The sequence below is a fragment of the Botryllus schlosseri genome, chromosome 12 (genome assembly GCF_051294905.1).
Source record: "Botryllus schlosseri isolate E-star chromosome 12, Bs_hap1, whole genome shotgun sequence".
NCBI classification, from domain to species: Eukaryota; Metazoa; Chordata; class Ascidiacea; order Stolidobranchia; family Styelidae; genus Botryllus; species Botryllus schlosseri.
This window is the reverse complement of record NC_137247.1, coordinates 14,387,387-14,395,052: the sequence shown is the minus strand read 5'-3', so window position 1 is coordinate 14,395,052 and position 7,666 is coordinate 14,387,387.

The following is a 7,666-nucleotide window of genomic DNA, read 5'->3' as shown; positions in this document are numbered from 1 at the left end:
TTCAATTTACCACCGAGTCAAGTCCAAGTCGGCGAGCAGAAGGTCTAGTTCAAGTCATTGTGTTGAGTGTTGACTGCTCAGTTTCTTGTTAAAGTCTTGTTAAATCCACCTTCCGTAACTCTGTTTGGTGATATCGTATAGTTCCCATCTATAATATGCTAATTTTCCTGACTTTTTGCAGTTTCTGGTCGCATTTTCAAGTACCGGTACCGATAGACGGAATTCCAATAGTGCGGTTACTTTACTATTCTTCGAAATTACAATGAAATATCGGTCTTGGCCTCCTGAGTCTCGAGTCATTTGACTTGGTTCGAGTCATGCCCAATGAGTCGAGTCAATGCACAAATTGACCCGAGTCGTGTCGTTTCCGTATTTTGAGAAAATGACTCCAGTCTTCAGAAAATCAGGCAAGTGGGGCTTAACGCACATTTGCACCCGCTGAAAAAAGGAATGCGACATGAAGCTATAACGGCGTGTAACGCCACTACATTGCTCAAAATTGTAACTTGATTCAATTTTTATCCGATATTTCACCCTAGGACAGTGTCCCTTACCTTTCTATCGCTCTTACCCCCTGTCCAGGAAAAATTTCCCTTCCTGAGACGTACGTGATTCCAAATTAGCATTTCTTCACACTACGCATTATTTTTCTCTGGGCTTGCATTTGTACTGCGGGGCTAAGATAGCAGGGCCAGAGGTATTCGGGTCAGGTCATTTCGGTGCCCGGAGGTACAGATATGGAAGGTTTCGCCCAAACGACTATGTTTTGGGGACCAACATTGTATCACCGCCGATCTCTGACAATACAGTTTGCGTCCCAGGCGTGTTTTCGAGCCTCAGACAATCTCGCTGCAGGAGGTTTCAAATCTTAAGACTAAAACATACCAACGGCCTCAAGCGACCATTCATTCAAAATTGTGAATAAGGCTCATTAACCTATACTGTTTTGTCGGAGGGGATGGTACTAAAGTGAAAGCAACAAATCACGCGCCAGGCGCGAAGAAAATTTTCGGGTTGAATAAATCCGCTCAAAATATTGTTATTAATGTTGATTTCCGAGCTAATTCTGTGCCTTGAATAGCGCACGAATTCACACTGCATCTCGCACCGCCTACCCTTGCGGTCTGTGAACTAGTTTTAGGGCAGGGGTACTTAAACATTCTAGGTCGCGACCCAAAATCTGAGTTGAGTGGCGTCTCGCGACTCAAAATCCTTATTACTGAAGGGCTGGGCACAATGATTCGAGTACTCGAATCTGAATCGAGTATTGATTCTAATAATTCGAGTCGAGTAGTGAAAGAATATTTTTTCGAGTACTGAAATTATACGCTTCTCACCACTGACTGACAGTTAATTTATCAACGAGAATTATAGTTTCGATACTAATTTTCACTGTTGAAGCCTTGAAACCTTGATTGGCGGTATCGTAGCACATTTCCGAAGTCATGATTATCCCACAACATTATCACCAAGTTGAATGAAATAGGTAAGGAGGAAAAAATAGCAAAGTATATTGTATGAGATGGATAACAGGCATTATATTCTTTGTTGTGGCATAAACGGTACATATTTGATCTTTGACGTATTACTTTATGTTATGACGCCATAATGAGTGATACTCGACTCGAAGCATATTAGGCTATAGGGGAGACCGGGGACAAATGTAACTAGGGGCAAATGTAACAATCGACCTCACCGCTAGTAGGATGGAAAAATCAGCTTGATATTTTAAGTGCGCATGCAGTAGTTATCTATCCTATTATACCTGGAGTTACGTTGAGCTACGATGCGAAACCCCGGAATAATTTGCAAAAAACGAGATTTTTGACCCTTGAGTAAAGTTTTTCTGATCTGGAATAATTTGTCTAGACCAGTGGTTCTCAACCTTTTTGCCTTCGCGGACCCCTTTCGGACCGTCACGGACCCCGCGGACCCCCATGAAGTTTCAGTTCAAATTTAGCTGAATTATCTTGCAATCGTCATATGTCATGTGCAAATGACAACTGTAGGCTTAGTGACTTTAAACAGCAAAAAAATGACATCTCTTGAAAATATAATCATACTATTTCATGTAGAAATTGGGGAGACTTCTATTATTTTAAAGCGAATTCTGCAACTGCATCTGCTAAAATACGTCGTCGTGTCTTGAAAATTCGCGCCGTCGATTTGATGTGAACGAGTGCCAAAAATCCATTTCCACAAATATAGGTGGTGGCGAATGTAATAATAACGCGTAACGCTTCCGGAAACACATTTGGGTATGATCGCAACAAATATGGCACCAAAATTGATAAAAAGAATGACTGAACATATAACGTCAAGCCTGGTCATTTCTATCTGGCACAGGGGTGGGCAATCTGCGATGGTAGATGGGAATTTGTGCGGCCATCGACACGTAATTCAATTAGTATGTGTATGCGGCCGTCTACATGCAAGTTGAAATTACGAATTCACTCCCGAACTTTCGAGAGATTGTAATTAATCTTGAAATTTTCTTCGCGCATGGCGCGATTCAATGCGACTTCATTTTTCGATTTTAATATAGTGGCGCTCTCCGCAATCTGAACCGGAATCGGAATCGTGTGCTCCTCACGGCAGAAATTTGTTTCTGTTACATTTGGACGATACCAATATATTCCCACTATACAAAGAATCCTGATTGGGGATCAAGAAATAACAGCATTCAACAAAGTTACTAATAACAATTGGCCCACCCGAAGATGCATTTATCATTTATAACTTGCCCTAATTTTTTGAAAACACTTCGTCCATCAACTCTACCGGGGGATCTGATAAGATGGGCTGAGAAAGGATAAATATTTGACAGTAATATGTTATACTGCTACTATTAATGACGGAATCCATTCGTGAATCAGACTAATTTCCGCGCGATCATACCCAATCTCGGTACCTATTCATAATATTACCACTCGCAATTTGCTGCGTATAATAGGCCGATATGAAACGTAAAATAGCCAAGAGTTCAATGGAAATGGACAGTTTAACATAGGTATTGTGCGTCCCGTTAGTTCATTACGGCTATGCCCAGGAATGCGGCAGAGTAGCCTAATCGAAATGCAGCCGTGATTAGCAAAAAGGTTGCCCACCTCCGATCTAGCACCTTATCACGAAGTTGTTCTGGAAAATGGTTGAGTATATCACAGTAGAAAATGGATTTTTGTAAACATTTCGAATTTACCGTTATTGACCTCACTCATCCAACTTTTTTCCACAATCTCCAACAAAACATCTCTAAACAGCAAAATGTTTGTATCAGTAGGCTATTGGGAATTTAGCAATTAAAATTAATCTGCACAGTTGGATATTTCATCTAAGATGGCCATTCTAATGATGTGAGCTCTGGGGTTTTACTATTGATGAAGCGAAACTGCCTTTTGCTTTTCCGAAATAAAAAAAATACAAATTAGGTTATCAACTATTTTGAGGCTTCGCGGACCCCCTGAAAATGCTTCGCGGACCCCCAGTGGTCCGCGGACCCCCGGTTGAGAACCACTGGTCTAGACGAATAGTGCCTCAAGTAGTTACAACGTAATATGTGTAGCTGGAACAATGTTACTATAGTCTATCGTGGTGATGGAAAGAATAGGACTTGCATCGCCGGGAAGGTACCATACTGAGACACTAATCATGGTCGAGCGTGTCAGGGGCAATCGTAACACTCTGTTACTTTTACCCCGTTACAATATGTTATCAATTCTGAATGTCTTTTTTCATATGTTGGTATTACCATTCATCTATTGCTGAATAATCTTGCAACAGCCAGAAGTTCACCAGAACAGATACTGCCTTGCGATACCAATTCTAACATGATCATCTGTCGAAACGGCCATACAATAGTGGTGATGTGAATCTGACGGTTCGGTTATTTTCGTGATTCAACCACGCTTTCTCATGTTGATCGACTTTTGGTGTGTTGAACTTCAATAGTCATGGCTTAATTCTCGTCCTCTGACTTTGATCATGGCCCACTTACATTTTGATATTTGATGTGAACAATTTATGTTAATTTTCTACAGCACAGATAAATGTCATTATAGCTTTGACGCCACACAATGTTGCGTCCTCGTTTTACTATACTATCATCGGCCCGTTCAACCAAGATATGTTAGCCAGGTCGGTTTCGCACCTTCACAGGTGACCGAATGACCAACCCATTATGCCCGCTGAACAACAGAACCTTGGTAGAAGAGGCCGAATATGTGTAGGGAGATGATGGAATGAATGTGTCTCTTGTACACTTTAAGCTTGAACAAGACACAAAGGGTGATATTGCATTCAGATGCCATAAATGCGATGGGGCGTAGCCTGGAAGCGTTCAAATGTCTCTTCCGTTAGTTTCATGCAATATTACAATTTGTGCTTCCGTTTTCGTTGTTCATTTAATTTGTGTTTAGTTATGATTAACACTGTTACAATTGCCCCGCAAGGGTGGTACAATTGCCCCTGGGTACGGGGCGATTGTAACATTTGAGCAGCGATTTTTGCGACCCAAAATTTCCATGATTGATTGTTGATTGAGTTCCAATTTAGTTTTCATATCAACTATCGAGTTGTTGGCTTCTTTATATAAAACTTTGGAAGTGAAATTTCCACGAGAAAAACACGTAATGTTGGAAAATACGAAAAGTGTTACAATTGTCCCCGGTCTCCTCTAAGTAACATATTTATTGACAGAACTCATTCATACCTTCGAAAAAATTTCGCGCATTGCGCGACCAAGGCATGACTACACACTGCACATTTGCACACGAAGTTTGCATGACATAATTATTATCAATTTTAAAGCGTAGCGTAGTAATAAGTCTTGTTTCTGATGTTACCTCATTCGGTTCGCTCCTATTGGACGACTAAAAAAAGGTTATCAACATTCCAGTTGCCCGCGCAATGGTTCGTACTTCTCATGAGCAATGTTCCCTCTAATTTTTGACGGGTCTGCACACACTCACCAACTCACTGCGCAGACCCTTGGAAAACAGTGCGTAACGACCAAAAAAAGGTCATTAATACTTCGGATTTTTTGTGCGCAACTTAGATTTTCTGTGCGCAGAGACCGTGAAAGCACTGCGCATTTGCGCACGTGCGCAGCTTAGAGGGAACATTGCTCATGAGGTCCTTTGGCCGAAAAGGTGTGCCACCCCTGATATGTATCAAATTGGAAATTATTTGCAAATTACGATTCAGTTGCATAGAGGAATAAAATCGCCATATGCATCTAAGCGATGCATTCACTAATTGATGCAAATTTTTTTGAATTATACCATGATACTGTGACAGAGTTAATATACATCGTCTGGTTTTGTAAAGTTGTAAAATTTATGTAAATATAACCAAACGCTGCTTCCCACTTGACAAAATTAACAATATTTGTAGTGTAGCTTAGCTACTTGGGTCGAACAAATGATTAAGAAAGATTGCAAATCCTATTCCTTGAATACTTGACTATTAAGTGCATTTAGACTAGACAAATGCTATATTTGACTACTTCCTAAATTTCGTTTATGACCCATGACCAATGTTCCCTCTAAGCTGCGCACGTGCGCAAATGCGCAGTGCTGAAACGGTCTCTGCGCACAGAAAATCTACGTTGCGCACAAAAAATCAGAAATGATGTTTTTTTTAATAGTTGTTGCGCACTGTTCTCCAATGGACCACGCATGCGCGCAGATTCGTGAAAATTAAGATGGAACATTGCCAGGTCCAAATAGTGTTATCAATGAAGTCTGAAACCGAGGTACAAGTGCGCCCCGCAAAGGTAACTATTGCGCTCCGTGAGGAAATTAGAGTTCACAATGACCTGCGCCTCACGGAAGATATTTTTTTAGTATGGCCTCGTACACGTGAGCGATACTGATGTCATTTCACTAGCGCATTATTTTCTGGGAATGGCGAAATAACCTGGTTTAACAGAGTTATAAATAACAATGGGCTAGCTCGAAGTTAATCTGCGAGAAACTAACGAATGATAGTCTTCTTCGCGTGGCATGAACATTGCGTAAGATTTACTCAGGACCGTAACTTTCGCACCCCAAACCCCCCAATTGGAGGGGCCGAGCTCGAAGGGGGTTCAAAATTATTTCGAGAATTAACATAAATCATGGTGTATTTTTTGAAATTTTTCAGGATTTTTTTTTCGCGCTACGCGCGTTTTATTATTGTAAGATATCTGATTACTGGGTACCCTTTCCCAACAAAAATTAGGCATGATTTATAGAAATGGGCAGTTGGGCGTCGGCCATTACCGCACCATGACGCGCCAAGACATATGAAGTTAAAGGCTATGTAACATGCGAATCCAAGAAGTGTGCCAGAACGATCAGCAGCGAGAAAACCTTGTGCGAAAAAGACTGCCCAGGTGCTGACCGAAAACTTCGATATATACAAATATATGTGTAATTGTCCATGTCCATGGGCGCCTAAATGCCTGGCGCCGAATGTTCCTGTCCTGGCGATCCGAGTCCCACAACAAGACAAATGCCATATCGAGGGAACATTATTTTCCAGTTAAGAAATACCGATTTGAAATCGTGTACGTCTTATACTTTAGTACGTTTTGGCGATTTCAATATCTTTTGACACAGCAGATAGGGGGTCACGAAATAGCATCATGTAACGAAGTCATTATATCAACGGGTACGCCCGAAGATGTTTTATTATTATTTAGAGGGCCTATCTATTCCAACACACCTCACTGGATCAGCTCTACTGGTAAATCTGATTATGTGAGCAGGGAGAGGATAACAATTGATAGCAATATATATGCAATTCCCGATCATATTGGCCGATGCAATCATGAATTATAGAAATTTTTATCACCATATTGGAGAGTGGTTGCGCACTGTTGTCCTAGGGCCTGCGCAGTGAGTTGGCGCGTTTGCGCAGACTCTTGAAAAATTAGAGGGAACATCGCCCATGACTACTAATAGTGAGAGTGTGTGTGCTTGTTATCAATACTGTGTATCGAGCTACACTTCGATTGTTTATCTACATTTTAATTATACAGGATTGGGTATATGTCATGTTTGAATGATTCATATACAATATACATAGTAGGATATTAGAAAGTCCATGTTATAAAAACTTATAAAAGATGAAAAAGGTAGGATATTTGGAAAGGCATTCTTTTATGCTAATTGCATAGTGAATAATTCGAGCTGTTCCATACGGAATCAAGTTAGCATGTCATCGGTAATCATATGTTTGCATGAGTTTAGTGGTTATAGATGATATAGTCATTCAACTGTCACTGTGGTATAGAATTTTCGAAGGAAATTGCTAATACTGTTGGAGTCGGAATACTGAAAATGCGTGGAGTCGGAGTCGGAGTTGGTGTATGTGGTAAAATTTACCGACTCCGCAGCCCCGGTACCAACTCAGCACTATGAAACATTTTTGTCGCACGTGTTTTCAAATAGGGCGCATTATTTTCCTCTGCGGGTCTCATTGCTACTGTTGTCTACTCATCTCGTGAGGACGGAACTGTGCCGGCTGCCGCCCATTTCGACGAACCGACACATAAATATTAAAGGTTTCGGCCAACCAACGACGTTCATTTTGGGCCTAGGTTTAAACTCCGCAAATCTTGTTGACACCGCATTTTTTTCGTCCGCATGTTGGCTAAAACTCCACGTCTTCATGTGTTCCAGTG